The 24,230-nt window shown below is 37.4% G+C and overlaps 1 protein-coding gene across 1 annotated transcript in view; it reads left to right on the top strand.

Annotated features, from left to right (window-relative positions):
- Positions 1-24,230, top strand: part of LOC141665750 (uncharacterized) — a 168,364-nt gene that overhangs the window by 73,295 nt on the left and 70,839 nt on the right. The window lies entirely within an intron of this gene.

The raw sequence follows: 24,230 nt of genomic DNA, 5'->3' as shown, positions 1-24,230 counted from the left end.
ATCTGAATATGCCATATGGAAGGTGAGGATGACCATGTTTCTGGAAGCTACAGATCCAGAATATCTTGATAGAATCAAGGAAGGACCTCACAAACCAACCAAGCTTGATGTTGCAGTTGCAGGTGAAGCAGCAAAAACCGTACCAAAGGAGAAGAGTGATTATACTGCTGAAGATATCGCATCAATTGCTAAGGATGCTAAGGTACGACACTTACTGCATAGTGCCATTGATAATGTAATGTCAAACAGGGTAATTAACTGCAAAACTGCTAAGGAGATATGGGATGCTCTGGAAACAAGGTGTCAGGGAACTGATACAATTAAGAAGAACAGGAAGACAATACTCACTCAAGAGTATGAACACTTTGACTCAAAGGCTAATGAATCATTGACTGATTTATACGATAGATTTTTCAAACTCTTGAATGATCTGTCACTGGTTAATAAGGAGTATGATCTTGAAGATTCAAACCTTAAATTCCTGTTAGCTCTTCCTGAATGTTGGGATTTGAAGGCAACAACAATCAGAGACAACTACAGTCTTGATGAAACAACTCTTGATGAAATTTATGGAATGCTCAAGACCCATGAACTTGAGATGGAACAAAGAAGCAAGAGGAAAGGAGGAAAGTCAAAGACAGTTGCTCTTAAGGCTGAAGAAGAATCTCCCAAGGCAACTACCTCAAGGAAAGACAAGGGTAAAGCTCTTTACACAAAGTCTGATACTGAGTCATCAAGTTCTGAAAGTGATGATGACTCAGATTCTGAAAGCTTGCCTGAGACTGATGTTGATGAGGAGATGATGAAACTGTGTGCTCTTATGGTGAAAGGGATCACAAAGATTGCATACAGGAAGTTCAGGAAGGGAAAGAAGCTTTCCAGGAAAGGCATAAGTTCTGATAAGAAGAATTTCAGAAGATCTGAAGGCAGAGGAGGAAAGTCTGATAGAGGAGATTATACCAATGTCAAATGCTATAACTGTGGTGAGAAAGGCCACATATCTCCTGATTGCAAGAAAGTAAAGGGTGACAAAGGCAAGGCTCTTGTCAGAAAGCAGAAAAGCTGGACTGACACCTCAGACTCTGAAAGTGAGGAGAACTATGCGTTGATGGCTAATGCTGATAAAGAAAGTGCTGAGAGCAGTTCTGAAGCTGCTGAAATAAAGGTACCTCGGACTACTTATGCTTTTTATACTGATGATATTAATGAGTTGAGAAGATATCTTAAAACCATGTTTATTAGTTATAGAGATCAAACTTTAACATGTGAAAGATTAACTTCTGAAAATCTTGCTTTTAAGAAAAGAAATGATTTCTTAGAAAAAGAGTTAGTTATGTTCCATCAAACTCAGAAGGATAGAGATGATGCTTTTTATGTTAGGGATGAAGTGCTAAAAATGAATGAATCTCTAAAAACTGAGTTAGAAAAGGAAAGAGAGATAATCAGGACTTGGACTAACTCTGGCAAAACAACTCAAAATTTGCTAAGTAGTGAAAATTGGAAAGAGGGCTTAGGTTATGGAGAGGATAAGAATGATAAAGGAACTGTAGAAATTAAGCTTGTTGTTAAGCAAAAGGCAAAGTTAAAACCTGTTAAGTTTGTAACTGTAAAGTCTGATAATGAGAAATCAGAAGTTAAAGTGGAATTAACTTCTGACAAACTAAAACAGAAAAAGACAGCTGAAGTAAACATAGGCTTAATGACTAAGAAGCAGCTTAAGCATAAGCTGAAAGATGTTAAGAATGTAAACAAGGTAAAATCACCTAGGAAAAATAGAAATGGAAAGGAAGGTGTGAATAAAAGAAATGATTATAAACCTGTTTCTGATGCTCCTAGGAAAACATGTCATAACTGTGGAAGTTCTAACCATCTGGCTTCTTTTTGCAGGAAGAATAAGAACATTAACTCCTTACCTTCAAAATCAGGAGTTAAGAGTCAATCTGTTAGATATAAACCACAAAATCCTTGTTTTAATTGTGGTAGTTTATGGCATTCCATTTATACTTGTAAGGAATATCATAGTTTGTACTATGATTATTATCAATTAAAACCTTCTTTGAAGAAAGTTTCCTTTGTTCCTTCTAGTGTAAATTCTGATTCAAAGTCTGATAGTGTAAGTTCTGATAAGAAAAATGTTAACATAAACTCTGATGCTAAATCCGCTGCAAATGTTAACAAACTTGATAAGGCCAAAGGATCCAAGCAAGTCTGGGTCCTTAAAACTAATCATTAGTGGTCTTTGTGATTGCAGAGCAACATGAAAAATATTCTAATTCTGGACAGTGGATGTTCAGGACATATGACTGGAAATAAAGCCCTGCTATCAGACTTTGTGGAGAAAGCTGGCCCAAGTGTTTCTTATGGAGATGGCAACATTGGAAAAACATTGGGATATGGTAATATCAATCTTGGGAATGTCATCATTAAAGAAGTAGTTCTGGTCTCAGGACTTAAACATAATCTGCTGAGTATAAGTCAAATCTGTGACAGAGGTTATCATGTTGATTTCTTTGAAGAACACTGTGAAGTTGTGAGTAAATCCAAAGGCAATGTTGTTCTAAAAGGATACAGGCGTGGTAACATTTATGAAGCTAAGCTTTCAACAAGTACTGATGGTTCTGCAATCTGTCTGATGAGTAGAGCATCAATTGAAGAAAATTGGAATGGGCACAAGAAACTCTCTCATTTAAATTTCAATAATATAAATAAACTAGTCAAGAAAGATCTTGTGAGAGGACTGCCAAAGTCAGTATTTGCTCCTGATGGCCTTTGTGATTCTTGTCAGAAGGCCAAACAAAGAAAATCTTCATTCAAGAGCAAGACTGAATCATCAATTCTTGAGCCTTATCATCTATTACAAGTTGATCTATTTGGTCCAGTGAATGTAATGTCTATTGCAAAGAAGAAATATGCATTGGTCATAGTGGATGAGTTCACTAGATACACGTGGGTGTATTTCTTGCACACAAAAAGTGAAACTGCATCTATCTTGATTGATCATGTCAAACATCTGGATAAATTGATCAAAGATTCTGTGAAAAAAATAAGGACTGATAATGGCACTGAGTTCAAGAATTTGATAATGGAAGAGTTCTGCAAAAACCATGGAATTAAGCAGGAATCTTCTGCTCCTGGAACTCCTCAGCAAAATGGAGTTGTTGAAAGGAAGAATAGAACTCTCATTGAAGCTGCACGTACAATGCTTGAAGAAGCAAAGCTTCCAACCTACTTTTGAGCTGAAGCTGTGCAGACTGCTTGTTTTACTTAAAATGCAACACTCATTAACAAGCAAGGAAAAACACCATATGAGATGGTGAGGAAAAAGAAGCCAAATCTGAAGTACTTTCATGTATTTGGATGTAAGTGTTTTGTTCTCAAGACTCATCCTGAACAGCTATCCAAATTTGATCTAAAAGCTGATGAAGGAATCTTTGTTGGATATCCACTTTCCACAAAAGCCTTCAGAGTCTATAATTTGAGAACAAGAGTGGTCATGGAATCTATCAATGTCTCTTTTGATGACAAAAAAAAAATACTGGTCTTGAAGATTTTATCGACCATGATGAGCTGAGATTTGAAAATGAAGACTCAAATTCTGATACTGAAAATCCTGACAGTCTAAGTCCTGATACTGTAAACTCTGATGGATTAAACTCTGATATTATTGAAACTGTGGTAACTATGCCAAATGAAGATGCACCTATGCAGGGGGAGCATACTCAAGATCTTACCACATCTCAAGAAGCATCAGAACATACATCTAGCTCTTCAAGTTCTGATTCGTCAAGTTCTGATAAGCCAAGTTCTGATAGTGCTGAAAATCTAAATTCTGAAGAATCCAACTCATAGAGCATAACTTCAGGGGGAGCATCAGAAAATGAAATTGAAGACAACATGGATCATGGGGGAGCATCCAGTTCTAGAGAAAACCTTCCATCTGCAAGGAAGTGGACTAAATCACATACACCTGATTTGATAATTGGAAATCTTGATGCAGGTGTCAGAACTAGAACAGGTACTTCAAATGAATGTCTTTACAATTCTTTTCTCTCTCAGACTGAGCCAAAGAAAGTGGAAGAAGCTCTTCAAGATGCTGATTGGGTGCAAGCAATGCAGGAAGAGTTAAATGAATTTGAAAGAAACAAAGTCTGGACCCTAGTGCCAAGACCAAAGAATAGATCTGTTGTTGGTACAAAGTGGGTATTCAGAAACAAAACTGACAGTGATGGCATAATTACAAAGAATAAGGCAAGGCTGGTTGCAAAAGGATATTCTCAACAGGAGGGAATTGATTATGATGAAACATTTGCACCAGTTGCTAGATTAGAAGCCATAAGGATATTTTTGGCTTATACTGCTCACAAGAAGTTTACTGTCTTTCAAATGGATGTGAAAAGTGCTTTTCTCAATGGAGAATTGGAAGAGGAAGTATATGTTGAACAACCTCCAGGCTTTGTAGATTCCAAACATCCAGATTATGTCTATAGGCTTGATAAAGCACTTTATGGACTTAAGCAAGCTCCTAGAGCATGGTATGAGACTTTAGCTCAGTTTCTTCTGGAAAGTGGTTTCAACAGAGGAACAATAGAGAAAACATTGTTCTACCTCAACCATGGAAAGGACTTACTTTTGGTCCAGATTTATATTGATGATATCATTTTTGGGTCTACAATTGACAGACTTTGCAAGAAGTTTGCCAAACTGATGCAGTCAAGGTATCAGATGAGTATGATGGGGGAACTTAGCTATTTTCTGGGCCTTCAAGTCAAGCAGAATGAAGAAGGCACTTTTATTTGTCAAACTAAGTACACCAGAAACTTGCTGAAGAAATTTAGAATGCAAGATTGTTCAAGTGCATCCACTCCCATGGCCACTGCAACAAAACTGGATAAGGATACTGGTAAATCAGTAGATATTACTGATTACAGAGGTATGATTGACTCTCTACTCTATCTAACTGCTAGTAGACCTGATATCATGTATGCTACCTGTCTTTGTGCAAGATTTCAAGAAGATCCAAAAGAACCTCATTTAACAGCTGTGAAAAGAATTTTCAAGTATCTTAAGGGAACAGCTGATCTGGGATTGTGGTATCCCAGAGAATCAGATTTTAAACTATTAGGTTACTCAGATGCAGATTTTGCAGGTTGCAAAATTGACAGGAAAAGCACAAGTGGAAGCTGCCAATTTCTTGGAGGCAGATTACTTTCTTGGTTTAGCAAGAAACAAAAGTCAATTTCCACATCAACTGCAGAAGCAGAATATATTGCTGCAGGAAGCTGTTGTGCACAGATTCTTTGGATGAAGAATCAGTTACTGGATTATGGGTTAACATATTTCAAAATCCCTATTTACTGTGATAATCAAAGTGCTATTGCTATGACAGGTAATCCAGTTCAACACTCCATGACAAAGCACATCAGCATAAGGTACCACTTCATCAGGGAACATGTAGATGAAGGTACAGTGGAATTGCACTTTGTTCCAACAGATCAACAACTGGCAGATATCTTCACAAAACCATTATGTGAAGCTTCTTTTACAAGATTGATAAATGAACTTGGAATGGTTTCAGGTTCTTTCTCTAAATCTGTTTAGTTTTGTTCTGTTGCATCAGACTTTATGATCAGTATTTACAGAATTTAATCTCATTGTGTATTCTGTGCTTAATTGAAATATGTGTTTAAGTACTGACTGTTGTCTGATATATGTTTCTAAACTCTGATAAATGATATGTCTGTTTAAGTAACTATTCAATCCTATGAGGATAACTGTGCTAGATGCTGAACTAGTAGTCTTCAATAAACAAGGGATACCATGTAAGAAGTAATTATTTTTGTGGAAATCTATTGACACAAGCAAATTCTGATAATTGAGCTTAGTTGAGTTTACTTTGTCTATCTTATTACTAAGTCACAAACTAGAATAATGCTACTCATCTGTTAAGTTCTGATGCTATTAAATCTATTGAATGTACTAAATGCTGATAAACCTCACTTATCAAAAGAAAAAGCAAAAGAATCAAGGATTAAAAATCAGGTACTCCTTTGAGATCTAGAGTAAAAATGTGGAAGGGAAGACCCAAGTGCATTGCTGGTATTAAGTAATATGCATCAGAAAAGCAAATAAAATATTTTGTTGGTGACTTTTAACACTCTACGATTACTGGAGTAATACTCTGATAATAGCATAAATTCTGATAAGCGGTCGTGACTCACTTACACTGAGAAGCCACTGTAAAAAGGAATTTGAAAAGATGCACAAAATTAGCACACAATAGTTGAGGTGGACTCAAGCGTGAACTCATTCATTAGTAGGTTTCAGGATAATGACAGCTCTTTAGCAAAGTTTTAGTTCTGCCTTATTTCTAAGATGTACTGAAGTGAATCAGACTTTACTCTTTGTCTGATATTTAGCTTAATGCACACACTAATCACTCCATATGAATGATGAAAATTACTGTGGTGATCTATGTTGTTTTAGATGAACAGTCATTGTGTCACTTTGCATAAATTCTGAGGACAAGTTCTGATTACATATTCTGATGATTAAGTTCTGAAGAATATAAATCAGAATTTATGAGAGGACTTACTAAGACAGGCATTTCTTTTTCAAGTTAAGAAATTATGTTCTGATGACTGTTAAGTTCTGATATAAGTCTAAGTTCTGATATTAACGTGTGAATCCTTACTTGACTTATTTGTGGATAAAATTTTGAAACAGTCTCAGTTTATACATGAATATGTTGAAGTGGAAGATTAACAGTCACTATGGTTAGGATTAGTGGTACTCGTACTTGAACAGTCCACTTTTACTTGCTTCTTGTGCGCATTAAATCATGTTTTCCCTTTCCAATGAATGTTTTTCTTTTTCCAAGTCTAGGGAGACGAGGTAAAATTAATTCTACCTGTCAGCTTTGAATTTCTTTGCGTCTCCTGGCATTCTTTTGCCTATATAAGCAACCACTTCACATCAGTCTACTCATCCAATCTTTTCTCACAAACTCACCTTACCTTCATACTTTTTCTATCAAAAACACCATGGTCAGATACAACATGTTTTTGAACTACGAAACCTTCAATATGGAGCTAAGCTGTGCTGATTGGCAGCAGGAATGGCACGTCACTGCCATTCCTGATGAGATATGGGACTCTGTCCCACAGGAGGTACTCACCCACCTCCTATTCTTCTATATGGACTACCATCGCCATCTGGAGTGATTGGAGGAGGAGAGGATGGAGGCTCTCCGCCAGCAAGAGCGTATCATACGACTTGCCATTCTGTTTGTCGAGAGTAGGAAGAAGAAATGATTTATTTTCTTCTTCCTATTTTTCTTCATCATCAGCCTTGCCCTGCTTCTTGAGCTAGGACTAAGGCTGTTGATGCTAGGTTTAGCAGCTTAGGGAAATCTTGTATAAATTCTGATGGAATTTCAATTTCATGAATGTATTCTCTTGATATATTAATGAAATTTGTTTTTGTTTCAAGATTTTATCTCTGAGATATTTTGTAATGCATTGATAAATCCTGATAAATATTCATATTCTGATGACCATATAAATTCTGTTTTAATTTAAGTTCTGACTTTACTTTATCAGTACTTACTCATCTGATTTATTTTGGTCATTTTCACTTGATTTATTTTCATAATATTTATGTTGCAGTGAAAAATAATTACATAAGTGGGAACGGTTTCAATTTTGAATTAAAACTGTTTCACCTTGATTAATGGAATATCTGGGTAAGTGAAACGGTTTTTCCTTGAAAAACGGCAAGTGGGTAAGTAATGATTACTGTTTTCTCGTGCCCAGTAACTATCCGTTATTACTGCATGTCTGACAGGTGTCCAACGGTTACATTTTTTTTTAAAGAGTATAAGTAAGACAGAGAGAAGATTTTTTTTTCTTTTATTTCCTTTCATACTTTTTCTCTACTTGCTTTTACTCTCTTTCTTCTTCTCACGTTGGTTTTTCTAACAGACATTTTATCAAACACCTAACAGGCACTCTTAAATCTCAATTTTTCACATGGCACCTAAGGATTTAATCATTGATGGAGCTAAGTTTGTTCCAAACAACTATGCTGCAATTCTTGATCATGCTGAAGCTCCATCTGAATTGCATTTTGTGCAAGATCTTCTTGCACACAGTGAGATTGGGTATGCATTGACCCAGCCTTCAGTCTTTTCAAGCCAACAAGTTCTGACATTTTGGCGGACTGGATACTTTGATAATGGTGGTACACATGGCACTCCCAGTATTGTTTTCGAAGTGGGTGATTCTTTATATGCAGTCACTCCTGGTACAATACGCAAGGCTCTACATCTCCCAGAAGGATGTACCTTTTCACTTCCAGAGGAATCAGCTCTTCGGGAGTTAATGGCCAATTTGGGGTATGAACAGAGTTTGGAAAAGCTTGGGCAGTTGAAACGGGCTCATATCAGAAGAGAATGGAGCTTCTTCTTCAACTACATCACTAAAGCTTTTGGGAACAAGTGTTCAAATTTTGATGTTATCCCTATTATGAGTCAGCACATCGGGTATGCTATTATAAACCACACTCATTTTGATTTTGCAACTGCTATAATTGGTTTTATTGGGGATAGGATGACAGAGGATAGGAATGTTGTTTACTTTGCTAGATTCTGTCAACTTATATATACTTTTTGTACTGATGAACCTCAATTAGTCAGTTCCTCAACTCCACCTTTTAAGGTTGCAAAATGTTACTTTGATGACCTGATAAATGCTGACACTAAGATATCAGTGGTTAGACCTTTACAGATTCCTCAGTCTGTAAAACAGATCTTAGTAAATGCTGATCCTGATACTTATAGATCTGTTTATTCTGATGTCCAACCAACAACAACCTCCCAAACACCACAACAACCATCAACACCTACCACTCATTCTACTTAACCTACCCTCAGGCAATATATCAAATCCTATCTCTCCACTTCACAGATAGTTCAACCCTCATCCTCAGCACCTACTGTGAAGCCTTCATCTTCCAAACCTAAGAGGACAAAGACTGTTCCTCAAACACCTCAAAAGAGAAGGAGGATTGCTTTGAGAAATGAATCTGATACTGAGGAACAGGTTCCTTCTACAGAACCTGTTATAAAAGAAGCTGAGAAAGTGACTTCTCAGAAGGATTCTGGAATTGGGGGATCTAGGCTTCTCAAGAGGCTTAGAAGAATGACAGTTTCTGAAACTCCCAAGGAATCCAAATCTTCAAAGAGATAGAAGAAACAGAGGGCAAAAAGACCTGTTTCAGATGATGAAGAAGCAGCAACTCATGAAGGGGATCAGGAATCTCTGATCTCACAAGAAAAGGAATTTGCTAAAGTCACTTCTTCTCCATCACCTCCATCTCAGGAAGCTGTTTCTGAAAAGGTCAACACACCATCTGTATCTCCTATTGATCCAGGCACAAGTGCTGATATTGATGTTCAAAACTTGGTTGTGCCTGAATTAATTCTCTTAGAAGCTCCAACAGCAACTAATCCTTCAACAACACCTGTTACTGATGCTGTTCAAACTCCAGAGTTATCTCCTACACCTTCTCTGCATCTAGATGCTGATGATCAGAATTTAGGTGAGCATCAGGATATGGTTGTTGATCAGAACTTAGAACCAGATCAGCAATTAGAGGATGCTGAAGCCTCCATTGCTACTCACACTGTTGTTTTATCAGAAGATACTGGTTCTGTAAGTTCTAATGTTGCACATGCTGGAGTTACTGGTGATGCTGCTCCAAATGCAGATGCTGATGAAGCAGGTCCTTCAGGACATGCTCCTCAACAAACTATTCTTAAGTCTGAACTTGTTAAGAAGTTTGTTACCAGAGAAGCACCAGTGCCTTGGAGTGACACTCCTGCAGGACCGGAGTTGACTAAGGAATGGAACTCAGTTTCCTGTGTTCCAACTGCCAAGCATCTTATTGAGCACTTGACAAAAGCTGATGATATGTTAAATTCTGATGATTTCAAAACCCAGCTTAGAGTCACTGCATTGAATACTAAACATCTACAAGGTCTTCATTCAACTACTCATGCAGAGCTTCACAAGATTCAGGAAGAATTTATCAAACAGGAACAAGTTTAAAAGATTGATAAGAAAAGGTTCTTCCAACCTACCTTTGACAGGATTGCGTATATTGAGAAGACTCAGGAGAAACAACAAGCTCAGATTGATGATATTCTGAAAAATCAAGCTTTCCAGCAATCTCAACTTACTGAAATCCAAACCTCAGTGGAATTGTTTGTCTCTCTTCTACTACCTGCTGATGCCAAAAAGGGGGAGAAAGTAATTAAGTCCAAATGCAAGACTGACAAGACACTGAAAGGGAAGGATTCTGAAAAGGATGATCAAGGAAACTCTGGAATGGGTAGAGGTCATAGTCAAGGTAGAGGTTTCACATCAAGAAAAGCTAAAATCATAAGTCACAGGACAAGTTCTGATACTGGGAAAAGAATTAGTTCTGCTACTGGTAAAAGGATAAGTTCTGATGAACTTTTAGATCTTGATGAAGAAATGTCAAGACAGTTATTTCTTCAGGAAAATCCAGGAATGGACTTGGAGAGTTTAATGGAAGAAGAAGCCAGACTTAAATCAGAAAAAGCCTTATCTAAATCTGAAGCTTCTGGTAAAAAGACACCTCCAAAACTCAAAGGCATTGTGATAAAAGAAAGGACAAATGCTGAAGCAACATTGGCTAAATCACAACCGCGGATAGATCCAAGATCCAATAGTAAAGAAAAGGTTGGTGAACCTATCAAGGTTTATGTGCCTCCTGAGAATGAAGAAATCACTGATGAAAAGGATGATCTTGCTCTGACTTCAAGAAAAGTTCTTAAAACAACCTCTGACATGGCTCAAGTTGTTCAGAGTCAAGATACAACAAGTTCTGATATTCCGAAGAAGCAAGTAACCTCTAACACAGCACAAGTTAACTTGATATCAGAAGATAGACCAAAGACACTCCTACCAGGATTCACTAAAGCAAAACAGACTCAACCTTTGAAGACTAGTTCAAGTGGTTTTGAAGCTAGAGTAGTTACTGGAAAGGAAGCAAGAGATAAAACTGGATTGGGAAGTGCTGATGAAAGAAGAATACAGAACACTACCAATGATCCAACTTCCTTGAGTGAATCAGGTATTGGAGCAACTCCTGAGAGATTGAATCAATTAGAATCTGTACAAATGGTTTACCATACCTACTTGAAAGAATACATCTTATTGTACTTCACGACAGATGGTAGGGTTTATCATATAAGGCAAAATGCCATTCCATTGAAGTATTTTGAAGAATTGGAGCATGTACTATTCTTACTTTAAGTGGATGACAGATTGACAGGAACTGCTGCAAACTATTTGAAGGATCAGATTCAGAGACAGAAAAGGCTTTATTCTGTTAAGTCTGACAGCACATATGTTCCAAAGTACAGAGATCACAAGAATGATATAGTTGAAATGAAGCCCAACACTGCTAAAATTATAACTACCTTTCTAGGTTACAGGGCTGTGGAATTCAATCTTGAGTTTGATAAAGCTTATTTGATCAGACTGGATCAGGATATAAGAAAAGCAAAAATTAATGATCTCAGGGCTGCAATCTTTCAAATTGGTGAAGATACTGCAGAGCTTAAAGATGCTAAAAGGAGGATGATTGATGAACTTAGATATGCTGAGAGATGTTTGTTGAAGAACTATCTCAGAACAACTCCTGACATCAGAGAGATCAGAAGATGAAGCCAAGTCAAGATCTACAACTGCTTAAATTCTGATATTTGTACAGACTGAAGCTGTTATCAGAAGTTAAATGTTGGTAAAGCTTTAAGGACTGTAAGTTGTAGTTATCTAGTCTAATTCTCATGCATTTGTAATTAATGTTTTTGACATCATCAAATATCTGTTAAACTTGTATATTATGCTAATTTACAAGTTGGGGGAGATTGTTAGATATATTTGATAATGTCATGGCTGATATGATTTATGTTTAGTTTTCAGATCTTACTTAACAGGACAAATCAGTACTTAACTGGGAATCAGTACTTATACTGGAAGTCAGGACTTAAGGATATCAGTACTTATATTATCAGGAGATAATCATCAGAAGTTGGATATCAGAACTTAAGTGCTGAAGGACGATCAGATAAGGACAGTAGCTGATTAAAGGAAAGAAGATCGAGATAAACATAAGAAGAGATATGAATGAAGAAGGAGTTCCGTGAAGAATGGAATACTTGGAAGAAAAGATATCTGATTGATATATTTTAGGAAGCAGAATTATATTCCATATCAATTAGCGATTATCTTGTAACTGTGTTATATATAAACACAGAAATTGGGTTTACACTATAAGTGTTATCATATTAAAGAAGATTATTCTTTGTAACCCTAGCAGCTCTCGTGATATTTGTTCATCACTGAGAGGTAACAGTTCCATACTGTAATAGAGTTTATTGTTTCAATAAAGTTTCTTTTCTGTTACTTGAGATATTAAAGTTCGATTTGATTGTATTTTACACCGTATTCACCCCCTCTACAGTGTGTGTGACCTAACAATCTTTATTTTTCTTGCAAAAAGAAGCAAGTTGGTTAGAGTTTCCACAGTTATAACATTTCTTTCTAGGAGCATTAGGAACATGCATATAATTATTGCTTTTATTCACACCTTCCTTTCCATTCCTATTTTTCCGAGCTTCTTTTACCTTGTTCACATTTCTAATCTCTTTCAGCTTATGCTTAAGTTGCTTCCTTATCATTAAGCCTATGTTAACTTCAGCTGGTTTATCCTGTTTTAATTTGTCAGAAGCTGACTTTTCTTTGACTTCTGTCCTAGACTCTTTCATCTTTTTAGAATCAGACTTTACAATTTTTGCTACAAACTTAACAGAATTTACCTTTGGCTTAGTAGTCTGTTTAACAACAGTTGGCTCAATTTTCACAGTTCCTTTCTCACTTCTATCATCTCCATACCCTAAGCCCTCTTTCCAGTTTCCACTACTTAGTATATCCTGAGTTGTTTAGCCAGAGTTAGTCCAAGTTCTGATGATCTCTCTTTCCTTTTCTAAATCAGTTTTTAGAGATTCATTTAATTTTAGTACTTCATCTCTAACATACAAAGCCTCATCTCTTTTTTTTTAGTTTGATGAAGAAAAACTAACTCCTTTTCTAAATAGTCATTTTTATTTTTAAAAGCAAGATTTTCAGATGTTAATTTTTCACATGTCAAAATCTGATCTCTATAACTAATGAACATGGTTTTAAGATACAATCTCAACTCAGTAATATCATCAGTATGAAAAGCATAAGTTGTTTGAGGTACCTTCAATTCAGCAGTTTCAATACTGCTATCAGCATTTTCCATCAAGGCATAGTTCACCTCATTTTCAGAATCTGAAGTGTATGTCCATCTTTTCTTCTTTGTGATAAAAGCCTTGCCTTTGTCACTTTTTCCTTTCTTGCAGTCAGGAGATATGTGGCCTCTTTCACCACAATTGTAGCATTTGACATTTGAGTTGTCTCCTCTGTCAGACTTTCCTTCTTTGCCTTCAGACTTTCTGAATCCTTTCTTATCAGAACTTCCACCTTTCCTGGAAAACTTCTTGCCCTTTCTGAATTTCTTGTAGGCTATCTTTTTGATACCCTTCACCATCAGAGCACACAGTTGTATCATCTCTGCATCAACATCCATTTCAGGTAAAGATTTAGTTTCTGAATCATCATCATCAGAATATGATGACTCTGAATCAGACTTTATGATGAGATCCTTTCCTTTGCCCCTCTTTGAGGCAACCACTTTAGGGGATTCCTCCTCATCTTTAAGAGCAATTGTCCTTGACTTTATTCCATGCCTCTTGCTCCTTTGATCCATCTCAAGTTCATAAGTCTTGAGCATACCATAAATTTCATCAAGAGCAGTTCCAGTAAGGTCATACTTGTCTCTTGTGGTAGTAGACTTCAAATCCCAATTTTCAGGAAGAGCTAAAAGGAATTTTAGATTTGAATCTTTAAGATCATATTCCTTGTCCACCAGTGACAGATCATTTTAAGAGTTTGACAAACCTATCATATAAGTCAGTTAATGACTCATCAGCTTTTGAGTCAAACTGCTCATACTCTTGAGTGAGGATAGTCCTCCTATTCTTTTTGATTGCATCAGTTCCCTGGCTTCTTGTCTCCAAAGCATCCCATATCTCCATTGCAGTCTTGCATCCAATTACCCTGTTTGACATGACATTATCAATGATACTATGCAGCAAATGCCTTACCCTTACATCCTTGGCAATAGATGAGATGTCTTCAGCTGTGTAATCCCCAATCTCCTTTGGTATGGACTTTGCTGGTTGATCAACAACTGTAACAGAGAGCTTGGTAGGCTTATATGGTCCTTCATTAATCCTATCAAGGTATTCTGGATCTATAGCTTCCAGAAATATAGCCATCTTTACTTTCCATATGGGATACTCAGAAGGTCTCAGTATGGGAACCCTAATAGTCTCATATCGACTGTGGGTTTGAGTGTTTTGAGTATCTTGAGTTTTGGTGGGCTTGGTTGGAGTTTGTGTTTCTTCAGACATGATTGTTTGGATCTTTACTATAGGTGTGTTAACAAAAAAGCTCTGATACCACTTGTTAGGTCACACAACACTGTAGAAGTGAGTTGAATACAGTGTTTATACAATCAAATCGATTTGAACACAAGTATGTAACAAAGATCAAGTATATTTAATAAACTTTGTTACAATATGAACTGTTGTTCTTGTTGGATTTTAATCGCAGCGGAGGCATGGTAAAACACTTTTACACATACAAAATCCAAATAAAAGCATATAAATCGTGGTAAAAACATATGGATCGATTACTAACCTTTAATATGCGATACAAAAGCAACGATCGGAGATCCTTAGCAGCTGCTCCTCAAACGTGAAGCACTCCACCGGTATCCACCAAGAAAACGACGTTAAGGAGGAGGAGGAGGTGGAGAGAATTAGGTTTTATAAAAAATTTGGGGTTAGAATAAAAATAGGGTTTATAATAGTATATTTATAGGCAGAATTTTCAGCTGAAATTTTCCCATAAAATATTATTATTATTAACCCATTTATTATTCTCATTAATAATTAAAACACATTTTAATTATTAATCCTTTTTCTAAACACTTTAGAAATAATTCTCTCTCTTGATTTAATTTCCAAAAATTAAATCCTTTAATTAATAATATTAAGAACTTTTCTTAATTAATTTTTAATCAATTAAATCTCATTTAATCAATTATTAAATTTGCCAATTAATTATTTATTTCATAAATAAATAATTATTAGCCATTATTAATTAATTCCTCCACCATTAAATCATTCTCTTTTTATGGTGTGACCCTGTATGTTCAATATTAAGCCGGTAGTAGAAATAAATAATAATAAAACTATTTTATCATTATTTATATAAATTCTCTAATTTATTAAATATGATTAATTAAATAATCATATTTATTCTACATCGTGAGGGATACTTCTCAGCATATCGCGGCTATCCGGATAATATGAATTCACTACTTAGAATACCAAGAACCTATTCAGTGAATAGTTACCGTACAATAAACTCCTTCTACCCAACAATGTCCCGATTAAATACAAGGCATGGATCTCGTGTCAAGCCTATCTAATTCAATCACTTGCTTACCATTTACTATGCTTAGTTCCATACAAATTAGAAACTCCTTTCTAATTTCATTCACTCTGGCCAGAGATTCCTGAACTAGCATAAGTGGATCAACCTTGAACATTCGCTTCCTTCACTAGAAGGGGTAGATCCTTTATTGATCATACACTATCTTCGTGTACAAATTCCTATACCCAGTAGAGCCCTAATAATTGTCCCTGGAGACTAAGAACTAAACCAAAGCATAGTTCAGTGTACACAAGATGACTATGATAACCTCAAGTCTAAGGATACTTGTACAACTATCACTATGTGAACAACTGCTGACATGTGAGTGAACTCTATCAGTTGTTCGGCTGTGTGAGTCATGTTCAGTGAACTTATTCTATAATAAGCACCTACATACTAGCTATAGTGTCACCACACAAATGTCTATGAGAACAGATATCCTTCATAATAAAGCAAGAATAGTATGTACCGATCTTTGCGGATTATTAATTACCAGTTAGTAATCCTATGATAAGTAACTATTTAAGTTTAGAGTTATCATCTTTTAGGTCTCACTATTATGATCTCATCATAATCCATAAAAAGCTTTACTCTAAACTATAATATATCTTATTTAAACACTTAAATAGATAAAGCCCGTAATAAAAACAAAACAAGTCTTTTAATAATATCAATGAAATCAAAACAGATTACACAGGAAGTTATTCCTAAATCCTAATACATGATTGGACTTAGGACATATTTCTTTCAATCTCCCACTTGTACTAAAGCCAATCACTCTGGTATCTAATACCCATCTAGTCTTTATGACGATCAAAGTGACTTTCAGAAAGTAGCTTTGTGAGTGAGTCTGCTATGTTGTTATGTGTGTCAACTCTATTTCAATACAATACAAGAAATGTTATCGCGCTCCCACTAACCCTTTTGTAGACACATGGTTCATCTACGTTTTTTATAAAACCAAACTCTTTGATTGTCTCATCAAAACGGATGTTCCATCTACGAGAAGCTTACTTTAAACCACATATGGTTCGCAGCAGCTTACACACTTGGTTTTCATTTCTCTTGGAAAGAAAACCATCTGGCTATTTGCCAGATCTCATAGTCATAGTAAGCAGCATTCGCAAGCAAAATCCGAAATGATTTTAACAGGGCTACAGGTAAAAGGTTTCATCAAAGTCAATCCATTGCCTTTGTTTGAATTCTTTTGCCACAAGCCTGGCCTTAAAGGTCTCCACCTGGCCATTTGCTCTAATCATTCTTTTGTATCCCGTATACATAGAGTTCATTCCGGATTTCATGGCACTATGCCATTTCTCTGAGTCAACACTACTCATAGCCTCATTATAGGTCACAGGGTCGTCATCATCAATGATCGACAACTCATTGTCATTCTCAATGACAAGGCCATATTACCTCTCAGGTTGGCGAGACACTCTCCCTGTTCTATGAATGGGTTGTTCCACAAAAGGTTGTTCAGTCAGAACAGGTTTCCACTTGATCCGTAGTAGTTTGTGCTTCTTGAACTTCATCAAGTTCAACTTTGCTCCCACTGTTTCCTTCAAGGATAAACTCCTTTTCCAAGAAGGTAGCATGTCTGGAGACAAACACCCGATGATCGGTGTAAAAGTAATACCCTGAAGTCTCTTTAGGATATCCCACAAAACTATATTTTAGGGATCGATATTCCAGCTTATCTAGGTCAACTTATTTGACATAAGCTGGACATCCCCAAATCTTAACGTGTTTAAGACTCGGTTTCCTTTCTTTCCATATCTCATACGGAGTTTGAAGAACAGATTTGGAAGGCACCTTATTCGGTAAATATGCTGAGGTTTCCAATGCGTAACCCCATAGGAATACTGGAAGATTTGCATAGCTCATCACGGACCGAACTATGTCTAACAAAGTTCGATTTCTCCTTTCAGATACCAATCTGGAGGCGTCCACTGGGAGACTATACCATTTACTTTGAGATAATCCAGAAACTCTCCATTCAAGTATTCACCACCTCGATCTAATCGAAGAATTATAATACTATGTTTGGTTTGTTTCTCCACTTCATACTTATACTCTTTGAACTTTTCAAAGGCCTCAGACTTGTGTTTCATCAAACACATATCCGAATCCAGATCTATTATCCATGAAAGTAATGAAGTATGAAAATCCACCCATGGCTTGCGTAGACATTGGTTCACATACATCTGTGTGTACCATTCCTAGCAAATTTGCAGCCCTCTCTCCATATCTACTAAATGGAGACTGCAGTGCCACAATGAAGTGAGATTTTCATCATCCCTTTTCATTTATTAGTTTGTTCAATCTGAAGTAAATTATGTCACATTTATACAGACCATTATTTAAAGTACCACGTCCATAAAGAATATTATCTCTAAGAATAGAACATTCATTATTCTCAATAATAAATGAAAATCCAGCCAAGTCTAACATGGGAATAATATTCCTCACAATCGAGGGAACAAAATAACAATTATTTAAAAAACAATAGTCTTGCCCGTAGGCATATGTAAATGAAATGATTCTACATCTACAGCAGCAACTCTTGCTCCATTTCCCATCAGTAGAATCACCTCATCTTCTTTAAGAGTCCTACTTCTCCTTAGTCCCTGCAACAAATTGCAGATATGAGAACCACGGGCGGTATCTAATACCCAATTAGAAATTTGATTCAATGACATATTCACTTTTATCATGAACATACCTGAATCAGAAGCGGTAGTCTCACTACCCTTCTTCTTCTTCAATTCTGCAAGGTAAACCTTGCAGTTTCTCTTCTAGTGCCCCACCTTATTACAGTGAAAGCAAACAACTTTGCTCTTGGGGTCTTCAGCTTTTGGTGGAACCGGCTTTTCTTCTCCTACTTTCTTCTTCTTGGAAGAGTTCCTCTTCCTTTTCTTAGGATTGGAACCTTCACCAATTAGAAGAACAGAACTCTTCTTAGGGGGGAAATTCGATTCTGCAGTCTTCAACATGTTGTGGAGTTCAGGCAGGCTGACATCCAACTTATTCATGTGAAAGTTCATAACAAACTGCGAGAACGAACTCGAAAGCGATTGCAAGACCAAGTCTTGACTCAGCTCCCCATCCATGGCAAAACCAAGTTGTCCAACACGTTCAATCAAATTGATCATCTTAAGTACATGGTCATTCACAGATGATCCCTCAGACATCCTACAACCGAACAACTCCTTCGATATCTCATATCGAGCTGTCCTCCCCGCCACATCATACAACTCTTGTAGATGCATGAGGATAGTGTGAGCATCCATATGCTCATATTGCTTCTGCAGCTCAATGTTCATGGAAGCTAGCATGATGCATTGAGCAACATTTGTATCATCTACCCATTTACGATACACAACATGTTCATCATTATGTGCATCAATAGCAGGTTCAGTAGGCTTAGGTGAGTCAATCATGTATTCCAGCTTCTCAATCCTGAGAACAATTCTCAAGTTTCGAAGCCAGTCAGCATAAATAGGACCAGTCAACTTATGAGCATCCAGTATGCTCCTGAGTGATAGTGCAGAAGACATAATGTATATTGTAAATCTGTAAATGATAAACACATAACAACACTTAGCAAATATTCGATTTCATTTTAAAACACTATATGAATCGGGTCTTTATTCATAAGTGGCTCCCATTAATTTATCTAATTTATTCAACCCCCTACGTGAAAAATTAAGCATTCATAATGCTAGTGGGAATAGGGATCCTACATTCCATTACACAACCCCGGCTGTAGCACGAACCGCCATGTAATGTTCAATAGGCAGACAACTCTTGTCAATTACATCTTATGTTATTCCCTAATCAAACTTTAGCCTCTTGAATAATTGATTCTCGGTTGTGGCACGACAAACTCAATATTCTAAGTCAAGTCTAACCCAACATTCCGTACAGTTGAATCAGTCCCTAAAGGCCCACGGCTGTGGCACGTACCGACCTTTAGATTCTTATTCAATGTACACATCTCTATGTAATAGACAAGTATTTCTTATTTCGAAATCAAAGCCCTCGGTTGTAGCACGAACCGACAATGATTCAAAAATAAGAACTATTTTTCTATCATGTTGGAAGGCTATGACCGACACAAGCCCGTTGTGTCATTGGCCAATTACTACTTGATATTATTTAATTTTAGAGGTATTATATTAAATTACAATCATAATCATATTATAAAGAGATTCTTCCTTTTAAATTAAATATTTCAAATCAATAATCAATAATCAGATGATTCCCAGATCGGGTGGAGCATTGTCAAGAGGCGTCACTTAATAACCCTTTCTTACAGATAGAAATCTGTTGTTGATAGAATCATCCTTTCTCTCATATCGAAAATTCATATTCAATTACGTGTTTCATAAACACAAGAATCTCATGATTGTATTCATAATATTATTATTAAGGTTATGAAATAATTTCACTATACTAGGTTGTCTAACAAACGCCTTATGTTCATTTAAGTTCACCTAAATCTATCATCGCATGATAAACTAAGCATATATTACATATATCAACATGAATAAACATCAAGGTAGGCATGTTACATATCTAGCATATTGGTCTAAGCATTATACATCTCTATGTATCATATGAAGCATTTAAAAGCAATTAAAACAGTCAAAAACAGCTTTAAAACACTTCTGTTAGCTATAAACAGTTCGAAACAATTTCATAAAATATCATATAATATACCATTAGAAGCGTCTCGAAAAGACGAATCCAACGGCACCAAAATCGCCCAATTCCAAGCTGGCACGCGCCCACACGCGCCGAAAGAAGATTCCCCACGCGCGGCCACGCGCACACGCGCCTTACAGCGCGTGTCTGATTTTCTTCCACGCGCCCCACGCGCCACACGCGCTCCACGCGCCCTAACCCCTATGCTGACGTCAGCATGACGTCATCTGATGACGTCAACATGACATCATCACGTTGACCAGCGCGTGTCCGGCACGCACCGCGCGTGGCCCGCCAGCGCGTGAGCCCCACGCGCGCGCGCCAGTCTCGCCGTCCTTCCCCTCTGTGACAGTCGCCGCCGCCTGACAACTCTCGCACGGAATTCCGGGCGCCGTACCTTCTCTGTCTTCTTCCTTTTCCGTGCAGCACAGACAGCCACAGCAGATGCAGATATACAAATATATATACATACTTACAATATCATATATATATATAATTATTTAATTACGAATTTAATTGCAAGATCTTCAAAAATTCATAATAAAAAATCTATACATCATAAAATTATGAAAAAATACCCAGACGATCTACAACACTTGTAGAACCCAGATCAACATTCAAAATTACTCTGAGAAACGATTTCTCATCAGACATAATTAATCCATAATTGTTATGGATAAAAAACCAAGGTATTACTTGCTGTATTTAATACTAAGATTCGGGAGCTCAAGGCCTTTAATGGCTGCTCTCGTGTTTCGTGACTCAATCTGCCTTTACGAGATGCCTACGTATCTCTGTGAATTAGAGAATCAAGCCAAAAAACGTAGTTCTGATTGGTGGGGGTGAGACCCCTTATATAAATGTTGGGAGTCCTTGAATTGGACTTGGTATAGGAGACTTGGTGGGCAAGTCTCATAATTAGAATGGACTTTGGAGTCCTAGATAGTAGGAAACTGATTCCTTATCCTTTTAGGTCCCCTTGAGGCTAATCTCCAAGGATTTATATCCTTATCGGGACTCTTTTCAACATCTGATTTGTCCCTTATTAATTAATTATGAAATTAATTAATAATCAGGGCTTTTGGGCCTTTTTTATTCCATCAGGCCTGATCTGGTCCATCAGGCTTAACCTTTCTGGTCTGAGTATCATATATCTTTTTATTGGGCCTGGCAGCCCACAGTTTGTACAATTAATGCAGTATTTAATTATACAAACATAATTTATTTATCCCTATCATTTGCCCCCCAACTTTTAGGAAACATTGATTAGGTTTCGCAGAAGTTAAGTCTATTGGTTCCCTTACAGGGTCTCGTTTTTCCGTAAAGTGTGGAGCGACCTACACATTTACAACGAATTTTTCCTTTTATTCAGGAATTATCTTAATTTCCAGGAATTTTTCCCTTATTTCCGGGATTTTTCCCTTATTTTCTGGAATTTTTCCCTAATTTTCTGGGATTTTCCCTGGAATTTTTCCCTAATTTTCTGGAATTTTCCCTAATTTTCTGGAATTTTCTGGGATTTTTCCTTATTTTCTGGAATTTTCCCTAATTTTCTGGGATTTTTCCTTATTTTCTGGAATTTTCCCTAATTTTTCCTTATTTTCTGGAATTTTCAAATTTCCAGCCCTTTTTTCGACCAGGATCCAGGTCGAAATTTCGACCAGGATCCTAGTCGAAAAATGGGGCCAGCCTTGTCATCCTGGTCGAAGGAATTCGACTAGGATCCACGACCTGGAATTCGACCAGGATCCTAGTCGAAATTTCGACCTGGATCTAGGACCTGGAATTCGACCAGGATCCTAGTCGAAAATTCGAACTGGATCGAGGTCGAAAATTCAACCCCCCCTTTTTTTTTTTTTATGAGCCTATCGACTAGGATTTCGACTAGGATTCTAGTCGATATTTCGACCTGAATCCTGTTCGAAAATTCTTTGGTTTTCTTGCTTCCTGGTCGAAGGATTTCGACTAGGATCCACGACCTGGAATTCGACCAGGATCCTAGTCGAACTTCGACCTGGGTTTTTAATCCCTATTTTTTGAAAGATGTTTGGTTTTATTCGACCTCATTCCTGGTCGAAACTTCGACCTCAATTCAGTTCCTTTATTCCAGCTATTTTCGGGTGTCTGCTCGAAAGATTTCGGGCAGGATTCACGACCTGGAATTCGACCTGGATTCTGGTCTTTTTTGCCCGCTATTTTCGGGTGCCTGCTCGAAAGATTTCGGGCAGGATTCACGACCTGGATTTCGACCTGGATTCTGGTCTTTTTTACCCGCTATTTTCGGGTGTCTGCTCGAAAGATTTCGGGCAGGATTCACGACCTGGATTTCGACCTGGATTCTGGTCTTTTTTACCCGCTATTTTCGGGTGTCTGCTCGAAAGATTTCGGGCAGGATTCACGACCTGGATTTCGACCTGGTTCCTGGTCTTCCACTAGCCTTCTTTATTTAGCTTTAATTTAGGGTATTGTATTTTCCAAATCCTAATTGGATTTGGGCCTAGCCTTTTTTGTTGGGCCTTATTAAATTTTTCTGAGCCTCTATTATTTGGGCTTTTCCAAATCTTATTGGGCCTCTTTTATTGGGCCTTTTCAAATCTTACTGGGCCTCTTTTATTGGGCCTTTTCAAATCTTATTGGGCCTCTTTTATTGATCTGGGCTTAATACACCCTGTTAAGAATGCTCTAGAATTCCTTGGAATATTCTGGAATATTCTTTTTTCTGGGCTTTTTCTTATGGGCTTTTGTCCTCAATGGGCTTCTCGTCCCTTCAACTTCCTTTTCCTCTTATATAAAGGAATGAGGAAAGGCTATTACTCCTCACTTTCTCATTTCTTAGTTTTCTTCTTCATCTTCCTGCTAAGATTCTCAGAGGAATAACAGCAAGTCGGAGCTCAAAGCCTTTTTTCAGGAGTGCTTCTTCAGGTAAGATTCCTCCCTTTGCTTTTCATTATTTTTCCATTGTGTGCCATTTTAAGATAGCCTGTTTACGTGCCTCATACTTTTTTCAGATGGCTGACAAAAGAATGACTCATTTGGCCAAGATGAACGTGGCTAGAAAGTCCAATGATTTTCCTATTCGATCGAGGTATACTTCCTTAATCGACATGATCAACACTCGAGGGGACGAGTATCCGTCTGATGCGCATCTGGACGCGCACGATCATATCAGTGCTTTACGGGATCCCAAGGAGCTGGAAAAGTTGAGCAGCTGCTTCAAAATCAAGGAGCCTTTTAAGCTGGTTCTTGCGGGTCCGGCCGACAGGGCCTGTCAGTGGAAGAAGGACGCGCTATGCGTCTATAGGGATACTCTGAGGGCAGGTATTAGACTCCCTTTTCATCCATTCATTACTTTGCTACTGGCTGATGTGGGCATCAGCCCTTGCCAACTTCCCCCTAATTCCTGGAGGTTGATTCTGTGTTATCTGTCGCAATGCGCCAAGCACAACGTCCCCACATCTGTTGCTGTCTTCAGGAAGATTTTTCAATTTAAAAACAGCCCAGATAAAAGTCCGGGTTGGGTTTCTATCAACCAGCGCCCCACTATCCCCCATATCGTAAATGGGAAGTCCATCCCTGACAACAACTTGGGGTGGAAGAAAGATTTTTTGTTTGTTATTTGGGAAGGTGGAGATTGGGGCTCCCTGTTTCGATCATCCTTTGGGCTGGCCGTAGACGGGAGCCCGAATGACATAACTTTGTCTGAGGAGGAAGCTAGAGGTTTCAACCTCCTTACGCAAGACAACGGCACTTCCCATTGTTGGGACCTTATCCGGGAGACCGTCCTGGTAGAACGCGGCCTTTCGCCCGTTAATAAGAAAAGTAAGTTCCCTTTCTTATCTCCTTTAT

The sequence above is a fragment of the Apium graveolens genome, chromosome 6 (genome assembly GCF_009905375.1).
Source record: "Apium graveolens cultivar Ventura chromosome 6, ASM990537v1, whole genome shotgun sequence".
NCBI lineage: Eukaryota > Viridiplantae > Streptophyta > Magnoliopsida > Apiales > Apiaceae > Apium > Apium graveolens.
This window is presented reverse-complemented; position numbering and strand designations above follow the sequence as displayed.